Source organism: Eumetopias jubatus, unplaced genomic scaffold (genome assembly GCF_037043125.1).
Source record: "Eumetopias jubatus isolate StellerSeaLion01/CBP00866 unplaced genomic scaffold, mEumJub1_p1.0 scaffold_16, whole genome shotgun sequence".
Taxonomy (NCBI): domain Eukaryota; kingdom Metazoa; phylum Chordata; class Mammalia; order Carnivora; family Otariidae; genus Eumetopias; species Eumetopias jubatus.
Window position 1 is genome coordinate 72770605 of NW_028274822.1, and position 17005 is coordinate 72787609.

A 17005-nucleotide genomic window follows, 5' to 3' on the forward strand; every position below is an offset into this window, starting at 1 on the left:
CTCTGTTCGCCCACAGCGTGTCCCTGCCCCGCCCTGTACAAGGCCCCTTTTGAGTCTTGGGGTCAGAGGGGAGGGGAGTATAGCCTCCAAGTCAGTAAGGTCTAATGTCTGCTGTAGGAGAATTAAAGCATGACAATGAGCAGCAACAGGATGTAGTAACTCTGGAAGCTGATGGTGAGAGGACAGAGGAGGGAGCTCCAGGTTGGCATTTACCCCTCTCTCTTCAGACATCTAAACCTGAGCTTTGGTAGTCTCCTCCAACTCAAGAAGTCTTAAACCAGATTCACGTCTTTCCTCCTTCCCCCAGGCGTACTGTCTTCCATCAGGTACCTGAATCTCTGGCTGCACGGCCCAAGCCAGGAAGCCTGTGGTCCCTGAGTCTTCCAAAGTGCCCGCCAATGCCTGTGATAATCACATTGCACTCCTCTTTGTGGCCCGGCCCAAACCACCCTCTCATCTAGGGCAGGGGCCTGCCAACTTTCTGTCGAAGGCTAGACTGCGAATATTTTAGGCTTTTTGGGCCATAGGGTGTATCACCCTTCTTCAACTCTGCCCTTGTAATGCAAAAACAGCCATGGACAGTATGTAAACAAGTAAGTGTGTCTGTTCTGATAAAACTTTATTTACACAAATAGGTGGTGGGCTGGATTTGGCTGTTGGGGCCAAAGTTTGCCAAGCTCTGTTCTAGAGCCCGGATACACTTAATCAGGCTGTGCCACCTACAGGTGACTTTCTAGGATGCCCCTGATTGTGCCGCACCCATGCTTGAACACCTGCATGGCTCTCTGAGGCCCAGACCAGTGCAGCTAAGGCCAGTGACCAGGGACCAGCGACCAGTGAGAGCCGCCTCCTGCCATCTGTGAAGTGGAACCAGCACTGCTTGTCTACCTCCTGGTTATTAGATGGTCATGCCTGGGTGGAAGGGACTGTGCATAGCATGGATGTTGTCCATGGAAAGCGCTCAGCATAGGAAGACAGTTGCTGTTGTTTGCCATCAGATTGCCGACCCATACCAACTGAAAGTTGAAGGGTAAGAGCCGTGATGGGCTAACAAAAGCTGTTGGTGTCTGAAATACAATGAAGATAATGCTGGTTAGCTAAACTTCTCAACTGGCATGTGTTAACTTCACTGTCTGTCGTCTGTTGTCCAGAAAATACCATCTGTGGCTGTTAAACTGAATGCTGTGCTCACGGAAAAGCTCATAGATGCCCTATATGTTTTCCGTGATTAGAATTTGGCTCTCTAGATACCACTGCTAACAGGTTAACCCGAGCTTGGCTTCGTGACTCCTAATGGGGCACGCTAAAACCAGGCCTTTGCCTAGAAAATCAGCCCGGTTTTCCCAGAGTCCGTGACACTCAACCCTGGGTTGACTCTGTTTACTCCTTGAATTTCTGAGAAGCGGTAAAGCACCATGATGTGCCTCTGCCTCATTGATCCCTTATATATCCTAACACCACCTGCTAATCAGTCAATAGCAGAACTGCCTTGCACTCCAGACCGAGGGAGTTTCATGAAGTGGAACGGAGGAGTGGCTTACAGTGTTTATTAATGTATGTGCTAAACAAAAGCTTCGCCTCTGGGCATCCCATTGCACGCTGGCTCCCGCAGCCTGGAATACTGATGGCCTGTTCTCTCAGAGCTGACTCCATTTTCCCGTGGCCTGGGAAGCCCTGAAACAACTCAGCCTACCAAGAGGTTCTGTGAGTGTTTTGTAGCCATCACTCCAAAATGTCATTCCCAGAGAGGCACTGTGTAGGATGAGAGACTTCTCCTAAGTAAGGCTGGAAGGAGGCTTAGAATCAGGCCCCAGAACAGCCATGCGCAGACATCCTCAAGCCCTTCCATTCCTTTCTTTAGGTGAGTGGTCAGCAAACTTTCTCTATAAAGGGCCAAATAAGTAAATATTTTGGGCTTTGTGGGCCATGCAGACTGTTGCAACTACTGAACTCTGCCTTTGTAGCATGAAAGTAACCTTAGACGTAATGTAAACGAATGAGTGTGGTGGTGTTCCAATAAAACTTTATTTACACAAACAGGTGGTGGGCCGGATTTGGCCCAAGGGCCATAGTTTGCCAATCCCTACTCTAGACTCTTGCCCCAAAAAACAGCCAGCACTTAAGAGTGCGTGTCAGGTCTTGTTCTGAGCACAACACATAAACGACCTCATTGAATCTTTACAACTGCCTTGTGAGCTAGGCACTGCTATCACCCCCCTTTCTACAGATGAGGAAACTGAGGCCCAGACTAATATTGCCACATCCCGTTACTGGAAGCGGTGGAGCCAGGGTTATAACCCAGGGAGTCACACTGGAGTCACTCCTAGCCGCTGCTCATCCCACCTCCCTGTCTTTCAGGAACACTGAGGTCCATGCCTGTGGCATTTAATAAGGGTCGAAGGAAGGAGCAGCCCTAATGATAAAAATTCTATCGAGGACCCTTTGTTCTTAAACACCCCTTAGGAGCAACCTTCCATGACTGATTCTTCCCAGAGCCCAGAGCCAAGAAAACATTTCTTCCTAGACAGTGTCGAATTTCCCCCTCAGTCTTTGGTGTCAGGCAGCTCCCATGTTGCAGTTTGTGTCCAGCTGAGGCAACCTCTCCAGGCAGTCTTCCTGGCATAACTCCTTCACCGCCCCCCCCACCAAACCTAGCCCCCCCTTCTCAGCCCTCACACTTGATTTGTGCGATGGCGCTGTGCAAATGGAGGGTTTTTGCTCTCCTGTCTCCGTGCCTCCTGTGTACGTCACCTCAGAGTATTTGGGGGAAAAGGTTTAGCGAGAACTCTGAAATGCATGTGCAAACACAAACATTGTCTGCAACGTCGAGGTGAGAAATCAGAGTTGCAGTCACTCCTCACCTGCGGGAAATCTCGAGGCCTGTGAACATCTGGAAGGGAGCCGCCGGGGTGGTTTTGTTAACATGGCGCGATTGTGGGTAGTTCTCCCCCACCGCCCCCCGACCCCCCGAATTGTCTTCGGTGTTTCACATTACAAGAGAATCTTACTGAAAACTTGATTTGTACCGCACCAGGCCTTGAGAACCCTTCCCCATACGCGAGTGCCCAGCGTGCCTTTTATCACTGGGGCTAAGATCTTTTGCTTCTGCAGCTGGTGGCCCATGAGCTCACTCCTCTTCTGAGGCGCGTGCCAGAAAGCCGTCGTGGGAGGGATTTCAGGATTCCTCCCAGCCCCTTCCACACCCAACAGGCTCAGATTTTCCACTTGTGCGATTGAGGTCAGCGCCTGCCTTCCGGCTGGCGGGCTCCCCACATATGGGAGCGCCAGGCCTCAAGCAGGGGCTTCTCCCGCTTGCCCTGGACTTCACCCCCCCATCATCGGTCCTCTCCATCCTGGGGCTGTTTGTGCGCTGCCTGGACCCCAGGATCTGGGGGGCGCTCTACCCGTGGCTGAGGACAGCCTGACCCAGCCCTGGCTCCGGGCCACCAGGATGCAATGTTGGCCCCTGTGTTCACTCAGGCCTTTGTGTGAGTCGGGAGGAGTTGTCTGGCCAGGCGAGGGACAGTGGGATGACTGTTGCTTGTGAAGAACTTTGTTCCCTTCCTTGTCAGCCTACCCAGAGAATGTGGAGCTTGGCAGCCATGACTGCTGCTACTGAGTTTTACATCGCTGCTGCTGTCTCCCCCCCACCCCCCGAGAGGCCACGATGGACATGGGGGTTTTGGCATCCGATGCCTACATTCCGAGTCTGCCACGTCCACTTACTGAGCAGCAGGCCAGTGAGTACGTCTCAGCCCCTCTGAGCCCCTGTGTCCTGCCCATGAAGGTTGGGGTACCAACACCGACACAGAATATGGCCCTGGGACAAGAAATGTGTAAGTAATGGGTGAAAAATCTCTCCAGCATTGGATTTGCTGCTTAGTCGGTCTCCTAATCAGTGAGGGCGACCAGCCATCCCAGTTCACCTGGGATAGGGGAGTTTCCTGGGAGACTGGACCGGGACAGTCCTGGGCAAATGGGGGACAGCGGGTCACCTTATTTTCAGCCCCAAATGTCCACGTTCTTTAAGCCAGCAGCATTCATTTAAAAACAGATACAAAAGCCGAACGAACATAGTGTGGGGGACAAGCAACCTTGTTTTGTAGCCTCATGTGCCCCCGAACCAGCTGCCTAATCCTTTCTCCAGCCTTCATAGGGCACAGAAGATTTCGGGGTAGGGTGTGCAGACTGGGTGGAAGTCGCTCTCGGAGGAGCTGCTGACCTGGGGGGCCCGGCAGCACTTGGCTCAGGCCGGGCCATTCCATGGGGAGAGCGTGAATCCCTCCTCCACCTGAGCATCCCCTGCTATGGCTCACACTTCCACCCTGACACGGGCCCGGGGAGCGGGGAGTTCTCACATTTCCATATCCTTGGGGAAACTAGGGCGCACACAGGTCAAGAAGCTGCCCTCCGCTGAAAAGAAGCAGAGCTTCCTGCAGCCAAGGGGCTCTCCAAAAGGGAGGTGGATGGCCTCATTCCATCTTTGCTTTGAGGACAGGGGCAAACCTCCTCACTGTGCCTGACAGGCCCTGCCTGTTGGGCCTGGCCACCCTCTCCACCGTGGCCCCTCACCTCCATGATCCAGGATCCCGTGACTAAAGGCCATGGTGTCCCCTAGGTCCAGAGTCCCTTTCCCTCCCCCGTTCGTCCTTCAGCCTCAGCCCAAGGTCCAGGTCCTCAAAGACCCCTCCCTTGACCTTCTGACGAGGCCAGCATCCCTCCCGGGTGCTCTAAGGGTAGGTGCCAGAATCACTGGCCACCACTGTTGCAGGCTTGGGGTCTGCCCACTGAGCAGATCCGTTCTGAATGAATGGAGCAGAGAAGCCCCGCATTTAACCCCTCTTCTCCCATGCCTTTTCCCACGGAGCAGCCAGGCCGTCTCTCTTAACCATTAACCGCCAACCATTCCCCTGACCCCCACCGGCAGCACGGCTGAGGCCACATCCCGGTAAGACCCCTTCCACCTCGATCCCCTCCCATCCTTGGCGAGGAAATATTTCTGTTTTATGACTAACTCTGCTCCTCATTTCTCTCGCGTTATCTTAATGAATTAACTGGGTCCCCATCGTTCCCCTGGCCCCCCGCAGTTTACGGGCTGTACGGCGATATCTACGATCTTAGTCAACCCCACGCAGTTGTTGTGCTGGTTCCTATTACAGTAATTGGCATAAACTTTATTCTTTTGCAGAGAGATTTTTTGGCCCGCTGAGACTGCATAACCATCTGCCATAAATTGAGACTAGTACGGCTTATTTTGGTGAATGCAAAATTGGATCCCATTCTTTACTCTGTGGCTTGATTCAACTTCCAGATGGTTAATCCACATGAAGTAATAGGAATGCACCACAGCTCTGCTTAGCTGAAGATGGAGACGTAATATTTATTTGCTGATGTGGAGGCCTCTGAATGCTGCCCTGTCGGGATGTCAATCTATAACACAGCAGCACAAAAATGTCAGCCTGTTTCATGGGAGCGGCAGCCTTCCTCCGCGTTGCCATGGGGGACCCCTGGATGTCTTTTTTTTTTTTGGTCTGCCCTTGACCTAATCTCAAGAGGTTTTGTTCTCTCCTGGGCTGTTTCTTATCAGCTACGTCTGCCCATGTAGCCGGCTTCGCATCTGCTTTGACTTTAGTGCCTGTGACATTTTCATTAATACTTCTTCAAGGTTGAGCCTTTACTTCAAATATCCTGCAGTTCTCGTAGCTCAGCTGTGCCCAGCTAGGGGCCGCCGGGAAATTTGGCTCAGCGGTATCGACAAGCTCAGTCATCTCCGCCCAGTTGGGCTAATCAATCCATTTTCATTTTTGCTTCTCCCCAGTCTATCCTGCCACGCTGGGAATGCTCTGAAGGAGATCTAGGTCAGCGGATTCGGGGGCCTTTGACCCCACTGGCACTTTTACTCCCAGGGGTCTTGACTGCCCCCTGTGCCTGGATTACCGTCCCCCCCTCCACCAGCCACACTTGCCCTTGTAAACTCCCAACCTACTCTACCTCTGGACTTCAGAGGTGGGCCACGTTACCCCACCTACCCCAGGGAGGACTGGGGCTCAGGGCTTCCTGTTGGCTCCCACGAGACCATGTGGAACACCCACGTTTGAATCACTTGGGGAGTGTTTTAAAAATGCATACTCCTGGGTCATGGGAGACCAACTGTCGCAATTTGCTCAAAACTGTCCTGGTTTTAGAACTGGAGTCCTGAGTCCCAGAGAACCCCTAAGGTCTGGGCAAAAGGGGACAGTTGGTCACCCTACTTGGGCTCTACTCCAGATCTGCAGAAGGAGAACCCCTGAGGGCTCAGGCCTAGGGTTCTGCATTTTGATCAGTTTCCAACAGAGACGCTGGCACACAATTGAACTTGGGAACTGAAACTGGAAGCCATGAGTGCCCGCAGAGCCCATGCTCTCTCACTCGTGTGCCCGGCAGAGATTGGATGTATAGGACATTTTGCATGAATTTAGCACCAAACGCCATCATCGTTTACTTCTGTAGAGTGTTTGCTTCCCCGCTGACAGTGAGACCCTCCAGAGAAGAAAGAGGCTCTGCCCCATTCACTTTTGAATTCTTAGCTCCCAGCTCTGTGCCTGGCCCGCAGTCAACACTCCAAACAGACTGGAGGAATAATTAGATACAAGCAAATATTCGTGGTAGGGAAAGTGACCCAGACCTGTTTCCCACATACTTTTCCAATGTTCTGGGATGGACTCTATTAGAAATTAGATCAAGGAAATTCTAGTTAGGGCAGGAATTAGATCTAGGATATTTTTTAAAGGAACGAAGAAAACCTTGGAAGTCCCAAGATGAAACAAATGAGAAATTAGATCTAAGAAATTCTAAAATGGAATGGACAGGAACTGCAAATGTTCTACGATGGAATCATTCTTTCTTCCTTGATTGTCCCGGGAGCTTCTGCAGGCAGAAAGTACAAGAGGCTGGATGCCTTGTACCTGATTATCACAGCTCAACATCCCTTAATGCCTTCAAATGTTGAAAGTCTGCAGCTCCCCAAATAATCATAGCTGTGCATGAAGACGGACTCAAGTGTGAGGTGTCCAGGCTGGGTAGGGGAGGACCAGGGAGCTCAGAAAACAAGCTGGGCCAAGGGTAAAGGAGTGGTAGCCAGTGTCTGGCCCCGACAGGATCTCAGCACCAGGATCCTTCTCTTCTCAATGGGCAGAGCTCAGCCAGGTGATACCCCTGTCACCTGAGTGCAACCCCCAGCTTTATTCTAAGTGATCAGATCTCTCCACCTCATCTGTATGATAAAGATGGAAAGACTCTCCTCTGGATTGTGGTGCAAACATAAAGGATTATTTGCATGGGTTTGCATTGCATGTCTGTGAAAACACTGCCCTTGGCTCAGGGTCCTGGTCTCACACCCTGCTCGCGATCATCAAGTTGGCAAGAGGGAACAGATGCAAGGAATAGAGTCTGCGACTGCAAAAAGAGCTGGGTGCTCCTTAAGGGATCGAACCCACAGGATTTAGTGGCCATCAGCACGCTTGTTCGAATGCATCATCTAAGGCCCCAGTGATAGGCTGTGGAAGGAAGCAGGAGACCTGGCTCAACGCCCCCACTCCCTGACTGGGTCAAGTGCGCCTCTCACTCCCTACTTGAGATCGTGTAGGCTCCACCTTCAAAATAGGTCCAGAATCCGACCCTTCTGACTGTGTCCACCACAACGATCCTGACCCTGTCTAGCCACCATCCTTTCTTCCCGGGTGGTGGCTCAAGACCTTCCTAACTGGCCCCTTCCCCTCCCACAGGGGAGCCAGAGGGTTTCACTTAAGTATCAGACAGGTCATATCCCTCCTCTACTCAAAGCCCTGCCATGTAACTCATTCTACAGGTCTCCTTTACTGGGACCCTCTCTTTGTCCCCACCCCCTCCTAGACCTCCTCTCCCTCACTCCCCTCCAGCCACACTGGCCTCCTTCTGGCTGCTTCTCCAACACTCTCCAACACTCCAGGCAACTCGCCTCAGGGACTTTGCACTGGCTGTTCCTGAGGTCCAGAACACGCTTCCTCCAGAGCCGCTCACAGCTCCCTCCCTTGCCTCACCTGGATGCTCCAGTGTTCCCTCTTCAAGGGGGCCTTCCCAGACCACTTCACATAAAACCAGGCCCTCCCCCTATCTGTCATAGTTCCTTATCCTTCACAGCACTTATCACTACCTGCACAGTGCACGCGTGCGTACGTGTGTACTGCTGGTCTCTCCCAGCTGGACTGGAAGTTACATGAGAGTCAATTTTTCCCTGTCTCCATTCCCAGAGCCAGGTGTGGTCTGCACTAGGTGCTCAGGAAGCATGTGCAAGTGAGCCACTCTGATGTTTCTCCCATGTTAGACCGGGCTGGTGACTCTTGGTGAACCACATGGTAGTTGCAAAGATCACAATATAACCGAACAGGGCTGTCCAAACGTAATGATGGCCATTAGCATCTCTCTACCCCAGAGCGGTGATTCTGGAGCATTCTGTGTAATTGGAGCACAATTAAGCATATGGCAGTGTTTCCGCCAGGCCGTACATCTGATTCTGAGCTTCCTCAACGTGGGCTCTGGTTTCTTTCTTTTTTCCCCTGTAACAACAAACCTGGATCCACCATCGGGCAGGCCCCGTGGTCTGGATCACAGGGGAATACTGGGGAATGAGATTCATACTAACAGGATTTAATCCTGAGACATTGGGCCATATATCCAGTGGCGATTTCCTGGATTTTGCAGCCAACATAAATAACAGCCAGAGGATTCCTGCTGTGTGCCGTGAGATGCGTCCTGCTAGTCTGGGGCAGGAAGCTGCCCAGCCTGGGCTGTTATTGATGGACTAGGCAGGGCCTCCCGACGGAATCAGTGGAGATGCACACGCCCCCTCCCCCCAGTGCCAGACCCCTCACCGGCCTTGCTCATTCTTCCAGGAGTGCCAGGCACTGTGTAAAGCATTCTCGGGATGGGAGGAGTTTAGAGACCGACAGCAGAGATGAGAATTAGGAAACACGTTGGCACCCCATTCAGCCACGCAGTGAAATCCCTCTCCTGTACATACGAGTCTACAAGTCCTGTCTTTCTGACTGGACTTCGAACTTCCGGAGGGTGAGGTCTGCACTTCAGGTGCCCAGCTCCTGGAAAGTTGGAAGTCATCTATGGTACCTCATTTTTATAGAAGAGATACCTAAGGAAGGAAAATGTAGGGCAGGGTTAGAAATAACTTGCATCTCCACCCATGGGGAAGTGGACAGATAGCATAGGGGATGGTCATGCCCTGGAATATTATATAGTAGTTGGAAGGAGGAAGGATGAATCTCGAAAATTAATACTGATGGGGAAAAGAAAATTGCAAATAAGCCACAGAAGATGGTATCTCTTACGTTCATTTGAAAACCACCTACCCATTGTTATTTGTTGTTCTTGGATACATAAATATGTACATAAAGGGGTGGCAGGTGTCCTGGAACGATGAAGCTACATTAAAAACATGGTGGCCCATGTCCATGGTAGCAGGGAGGGGAACAGACTGGTGGGGAAAGTCTGGCCAGACTGATGATAATATCGAGCTCTCCTGGATGAGTGGCCTTGAGGGAATCTGTTAATTCCTGTGCACTGCCAATCAAAAATAATTCAGTCAAGTCCTACATTGGGTATAGAGATTACTTAAAAAAATATATCCCCCCAAAAGTAAGTCAGACTTTCAGTGTCTCCCAGCCTATGGTGGCATAGTCCAGGCCTGGGTCCCCTGAGCCTCAGTCTGCCTCTTTCGTGGGTTTTCATTAACTACCTGCTCAATTCATACAACTTATGCATTCATAAAACTGATATACTAGACGAGCTTGCTTGGCCAAAAAAAACATCCTTTACTGAATCCTGCAGATAAAAATCCACCTCCTAGTGCATCCTCCCCTCTCCCCATGACAGTCTGTCGATCCCTTGATTTGCATGGAACACTGCAGTGTCTGCTTATTCTTGCTGTTCTATCTGTTGCTTTTGCTGTTCTGTCTGCTTGTTGTTGCCGCATGAGTCTGATCAGCTATAGCACCCCATGCCTTGGAGGTCTTTTCTCTTCCCATGACTCAAGTTTTCCCTCGGTTCTTGTTTGTTTTTTGTTTTTTGTTTTTTCCCCTTCTCTTTATTCAAACCACGTGTCTTGAATAGCTTCTCTGTGCCATTAGCTCTACTGGGTGGGATCCAAACATCAATACAAGATCGTTCCTCCCTTCAAGGGGGATTCAAATGTGATACTCCCCCTTTCTTAGGCAGGTCAACAAGCGTAAGGCAAGGCCAGGGGTGGAGGAACAGGGATGCCCACAGGGAGCGGTCCTCTGTTCCAAGCAGGAACTCTCATAAAGGCCACTGACACCCAGGCATGTATGCAGAGGAGGGTGGGCAGAAGGGAGAAGGAAGTGGAAACTGGGTTTATAAGAAGGCTGGAAGGGCCTGGAAGTCCACATTCCATTTCAGAGACAGCGGATATCTCCTCCTGTCTGCAGCACTCAAGGACTAGTAATGTGAGTTTGGGGGAAGGAGGGCCCCAGCTGGGAGTCCACACAGGTTGAGACAATTAGGAGGATAATTTGGGTTGAGTCATCTTGGCAGAGGCCAGGAGGAGAGTGTTGGGTGGGTGGGGTCCCCAATCAGCATAATTGCTCCAGACTTCTGCTTCTCTTTGACACAGCAGTAAAATAAGTTAATCCACGGCTTGAAAAGGGTTGAGTCTGCTCAGGCAACGTGGCATTAACAGCAAAATCTGCCCAAACCTGACACCGGGGTGACCTGGCAAGGACCCTGTCCTGGGTCAGGAGCAGAGAACATGGGTTGGGGGGGGGGAACAGGCATATTATATCCCTGCCCGGAGCCTCAATGCCCCAATCAGGAAAACAGGAATAATGCTGTGTTCTGTCAATTCTAAGAAATCCTTCCCTCCCCACCCTGCATTTTAATAGCTCTAAAATTGGGATGTGGTTTACAACTGATAGTGTCCTAGATTCGGTGAAGTATGGTGCTAAGAAGAAAAAACTAGGAGAATCATTACGGTTTATAGCATACTTACTCCGTACCAGGCACTGTTTCCGGGAACTTTATGGTTTAATCCTCTCAACGACCCTATGAAACAAATACTGATTTCATGCCTGTTTTATGGATGGAAAAACTGAGATTTCAAGGAGATTCATATGCCCTAGTTTCCAAAGCCCGTGAGTAACAGATGCAAAATCCTGTGAAGTGGCCTTCTGATGCTTCCACGTGCACATGTCATTTGGAATGATAGTGTATTTAAATTTTCAGCCTGATTGCATAGTAGGTGCTTGATTGTTTCTACCATTCCAAGCTGCCCTCTGTTCGGAACATAGCACTGCCAGCCACGTGGACGTCCGAAAAATGTTTGCTGCCTGCCAGACCAGATGGGTGAACAAACTTCCTGTAATCGATGCCCTGCAACATGTCATGGCCTGGCCCACCCCGGAGGTCATGGGCACACAGCTCAGTAGCTGTGCTCTCCAGCCAGGTGAGTGAGCAGGCTGGCTGCAAACGCCAGAAGTTAACACCCCAGCCCCACCCCAGGAGCAGCCTTAAAGCAGGATGGGCGTTGGGGGATATACATACCCCAGCTCCCCCACCTCTCGGGTGGGTCCCCCCAAGTGTAATCTGCACAGCCTCCCAGAGGGCCCAGCAGAAATGCACCCCTGTTGCCCACAGTGGTACCCCACTCCTGAATGCATCCTTTATTGGCTTTCCTCTTCTCTCACTTCTCCCCTCCCTGCTCCACTTCCTGGATCACCTGCCAAACAAGGTGCTTGCCTCCAAGTCCTTGCCTCGGGGTCTGCTCTGGGGGGAACCCAGACTGAGTGTGTCTAGAGGCCAGCCAGCATAGGGTTGTCAAAGGAATCCAGTGATAATCCAGGACACCCACAAGGAGGACAGGAGGGGCCAGGCCCTGAGATAACCATCAGCAAGATGCCGTTGGCTGCAGAGGGCACCCAATTCGGCTGCTGGGCGCTGCTCAGCCCGAGGGTCTGCTGAGGCTGCAGACAGTAGTAAAACCAAAACCAAAACCAAAAAAAACAAACAAACAAAAAAAAACAACCCACCAAAAACGAGGAGTGACACGTGAATCCCTCACTTGCTGCCGTGCGCAGGGGTGGGGCTGACTCAGGGTGAGGCCTATGCTGGCCCTGACAGACACTTAGAAGCTGCTGCAGCTCTGAGACTGTGGAAACCACCCTGGGCTTGAAGCCAAGCTCACTGGGGTTCGGATCCCAGCTCTGTGGCTTCCAGGCTCTGTGACCTTGGATAGGTCACATGCCCTGTCTGAGCCTCCCTGTTCTCATCTGTGCAGTGGGGGTAATAAAGGTCTCTCTGTCACAGGTTGCTGAAAGTTTGCATCGAAATAATGTGTTTAAAGTGCCTCACACGGCCACTGCAGGGGCTGGGTCTGCCGGTGGAGTCGAATACCGGCTTTGAGGAATTCCAACATCTGAGTTTCCATTTCCTTTTATCTGAAAAACAGGGAGGCGGGGAATACCCTCACCATGGAGGTATTGTAACGATTAAAAGAGATCACATACAAGAAGCTGTGTGGGTCCGTGTGTAGTGGCCACACAGCAAATGTTAGCTGGAACCATTGGTGTTAGGAGCCAATCAAATTTATTTTATTCCCCAGACCCTTGCTATGTTCCCGTCACACTGATCTTTTTGGGTCCTACCACAGTGCCTTTGCACATGCTGTTTCTACTGCCTGGAATACTCTCTCTTTGCTTTGTTACCTCCCTGGACCTTTAGCTCTTAGCCTGTATGGCACTCCCTCAGGGAAGCCCTCTGTGGCCCCACATTCTCTTGGCATCATGTACCCCTCCTTGTCTTCTGACTGTATAGCTTCATGGGTCAGGAAGTGTAAAGAAGAGAATATAAGTCCATGGCCTAGCAGAGCCAGCGCTGTCTGCAGACAGAAGTTACTTCTTCTACTTCCCTCAGAAGAAGGGTCTCTTTTTACCTGCACTGGTGACACTCTAGAACTCTCCCCTGAACCTGCAGCCTGGGGATGCGCTGTGGTTATGAGGCCGTTGTGTACCTCAAAGAGCCAACTCATGTTGGCTCGCCTGGCAGTGCGGCCCCAGTGGGTGCGGGGGGGCCTTTGTTCTTGAGACTCTCGCACGAGTCAGGCTGCGGCAGTGCGGATATGTTCCAGGCCGTTCCTGTCTGTTGCGGAGCCTCCTCTGGCCAATGTCCCTCCTGGTCTGCAGTGGGAGACTTGAGACCAAGTCTTGGGGCAAGGGTACAGGGTGGAGGGACGGTGAGGACGCAGGAATGGTCGGCAAGGGGAAGAGAAGGCCCCGGAGGCAAGAGTTTTGTCTTCAGCTCTCAGGAGGGTGGCAGAAGGTGCTGGCGCAGGCCAGGGAGGGCACCCAGCTCCCCGCAGGGGCTCACGGTCCCCCTCAGAGTCAGCTGCCCAGACTGTCCGAGCAGCACCGTGTGCAAATGGCTGCCCTCCCTGGCCTCAATGTCCTCATCTCTAAAATGGGAGTAATAGTACCGTTGGGATGAGGGGATGTAACTGTAAAGAAACTTTAAAAACGAGCTGAGGTGTTGTCACCCTGGCCCCACAGAGATGTCCTTCCTGCACTCTGGTCCTGTCCCTCCCCCTCTTGTCCTGTGTGTGCACACTTAGCTTACCGGGCCACAGGTACAGTGCACGTTCTGCTATTCCTAACCTTCCGTCCCATTCCACTTCCCATGTGCCTATGTGCTTCTCCAGGTTTGCGGTTTTCGTGGTTGCTAGATAGTCCGAGCAGTGGTGTCTCCTGAGTAACTAAAGCGTGCACGCACACACGCTCACACATATACACACTTGCACGCTCACACACACATACACTTGCACGCACACACATACACACACATATACATACACACCTATACACATGTACACACTCGCATACACACACATACAGTCTTTGCCACCTCTGAGGTGTTCCCATTGTTCCTAGATTCCCACCACGACAACAGCACTAGAACGAACATCGTCATATGGATAATTTGTTTTTCCCACTTTTGAATTCTCTCCTGAGAATAAAATCCAAAGTGGGAGATCTCTGAATCTTGTTCTGTCATTTTGCCATCTTGAGGGGGTTGAGGATGGCATTCCTTGCTGGGCTGTTCAACAAAGGGACAGGCTGGCTTGGGCGGCAGTGAGCCTCCTGTGCCTGGAGGTGTGCAGGACCATGGGGGCAGCCAACCGTTAATCTGACAACAATTCACTGGGCCTCACAGTGAGCACACAGGCGACACGGCCCTTGGCTTCCTGGAGCTCACAGCCCAGGGGGCAATGGCCCACAGTGAGTGCCATGCTGTGCTGTGAGGGGACACTCAGGGCTGTTTGCTGCCCTGCTTATGCCATGAGGACCCCATTCCAGTGGTCACGGCTCTGCGAGTCAGGACGCATCTGTGCCTGGGCGCTGAGTCCCTGGCGCCTCACATGTTTCACAGCACCCAGCAACCTGTGGCCCTCTCTTCATGTCTCCCACACGAAGTAATGTGTTCTGGGGGCTTCCAGGCCCCGTTCAGTCCTGACTCTAGACCAGAAGTTGCTTGAGGCTTCCCCTCTCTTAGTGGATACTGAGATGATGCTTGCAGGAAAGCAACTTCTAGAGAGTCACTTCTTATATTTTTGAGACTCCATGGGTGTCTTCTCTGGGTTGTTACCAAGGAGTGTGCATAGCTCCCACCTGCAGGGGTATTGTGAGCTGTTGGCCATCGCAGTTGTCTGAAGGAAGTCTGGAGAACTGACTCCCTTTGGGTTACTGTGTGACTTCCTGCCAGTCACTTTACCTCTCTGTTTCCACTTCAGGGAAGCGGGAATGGTAATCCTGTGGAATCCAGTTCCAGCCCAAAGCTGGGCTACTTTGCTCCTTCCCCTTCATGGTCCATGATCAAGGTTTCTAGAAATAGAATCCGGATTTTCCTTTGGGGACCAGTTCCCCTACCATCTCAGACCGTGGCTTTGGAGTGGGGCTGATTCCACTCCCTAACTCCAAGTGTGGGTCTTGATGTAGACCTGACCAATGAGATACTACTGTGATTGGCTGAGAAATGGGTCTATCCAAGCCAGCAAGTGGCAGCACTAGCACTTAGGTTGAAAATAGTGTGTGACATGCATTCTCTTCCTGGTGCAGTTGCTAAGCCACAGAGCCAAGCCTTGAGCTTCTGGGGGCAATCTTATCATCAAAGATAGAGGATCTATCTGGAAAGATGCCAGAACAGAGCCAAGACGTGGAGAGAGACTGGTTTCTTAATTGAGCGCCTGGATGCAGCCATGCCTGAAGCTAACGCAATTATGTAAGTTAATGCATTTCCAAGCCAGTTTGAGCTTGGCTTCTTTTGCTTTCTTCCTAACTGTTCTGTTGACTCCAGTCACAGCCCCTTCCAGTGTAACTACTGACTAGGAGCTGGACTCATCTTTCCAAAATACAAATTTAACCCTGTAACTGCTGTTTAAATCCTCCCATGGCTCCCCAGTGCCTTCAGGATAAAGTCCAAATTCCTTAGCCTGGTGTTCAAGCCCCCCAGAACTGGGTCTGTCAACAGCAGTTTCCTTTCCTGCTCTGTCCCTCAAGGGCATTTTATTCAGGTACACACTCATCAGTCCCCACAACATTATGCCCTGCCTCATGCCGTTCCCTCAGCTTCAGTGCTTGTCTCCATTGAACTTCCATTCTGTGTTCAGCTCTCCAAGGCCATTCCCAGTGGAGCTGGGTAGAGCTTTGCACACTGAAATTACTTGCTCATAGAATCGGTAGGAGGGTGTGTTATAAAACGCAGATCCCTCATCCACTGAGTTGGATTCTCTAGGGATAGGGCCCAGGGATCTCTGATTTTAATAAAAGCCTGTGAGGGTCTTCCACTCTCCTGCTGTTTGACTTCCCCCACTGAGTCTCAGTTGCCTGCTCTGTCAAATGGGCATAATATCCCTGAAAAGATGATTTATTTATATAAAGCCTTAGCATGACAAGGGGCACTTAGAAGACGGTCTATAATGGCTGTGATAGTCATCATTATTACTCTGTCTTGTAGGGTGACCAGCTCTCCCTGTTCACCGTGGACTGAGGGGTTTCCTTGAATGTGAGGCTTTCAGTTTTAATGCTGGGAAGGTCTCAGGCAAGTTAGGATGATTTGGGTACTCTACATCCCTTGCTCCCACCCACCCCCGGATCAAACATCTTGCTTACTGGCTTCCCTGGCCAATAGGAATCACTAAATCGGGGGCCCCAGCAGAAGGGCTGTAAACTCAGTGAACAAAAGCAAAAACCATTTTTGAAAATATTAAGAAATGTTGTTTTCCTTCCAGGAGTCATGTGGTCTGCATGTTGCCCTTCATCCCACTGAAGGGATCACATTATGACCCCCACCCTACATTCCCTGGCCTCTCAGCCTCACTCACATACATGATGGGGCACAGGAAACCACGTTGACCTAACTCTGGCCTGAGTTTTCTGAGTTCTTGATGCTCCAAACTCTACCTCTAAATATTCCCTCCATTGGAGTCTTGAGAATTTTTTTTCTTCCCCTGCACTGAGTTCCTGGATTTATTTTGAGCCAAAGAGCTTCTCACCCAAACTCCTCTGCCTCCTTTAAAACCCAAGGCCACGTCCAACCTTGTGGGCCCAAACCACGCTTACATAACCTGCAGTGACACTAAGTGTTTGTGAGGCTGGCCAGAGCGGGGCTGGGGCCTCCTGCGCTTGAGCACAGGGCACATTCTGTCCTGCAAAATGATGCTGTTTGGTTGTGTGTGTGTGTGTGTGTGTGTGTGTGTGTGTGTGTGTGTGTGTGTGTGTGTTTCCCCTCCCGAAATTCAAAAACAGCTCCTTTTGCTCAAGCTGTCAAAAAGAAGAGGAGAAAAAACAACAACAACAACAACAACAAATGTCTGCAATAATTTCAGTGTTGGGCCCAGATCAAGAATTGCAAATGCTAAGAGAATATTTTCCAAAGTTGTGAGGCGAGTAGGAGTCGCTGAGTTATGGGAAAT

General features: G+C 51.2%; 1 long non-coding RNA gene across 1 annotated transcript; it reads left to right on the plus strand.

Annotated features, from left to right (window-relative positions):
- The first annotated feature begins 327 nt into the window (after positions 1–327).
- On the plus strand, positions 328–16766 carry LOC114225233 (uncharacterized). The gene is made up of 5 exons (XR_003612522.2): positions 328–593; positions 726–1030; positions 3573–3836; positions 5189–11488; positions 15150–16766. It is a non-coding gene; the product is annotated as an uncharacterized LOC114225233 (long non-coding RNA).
- Positions 16767–17005: the final 239 nt, after the last annotated feature.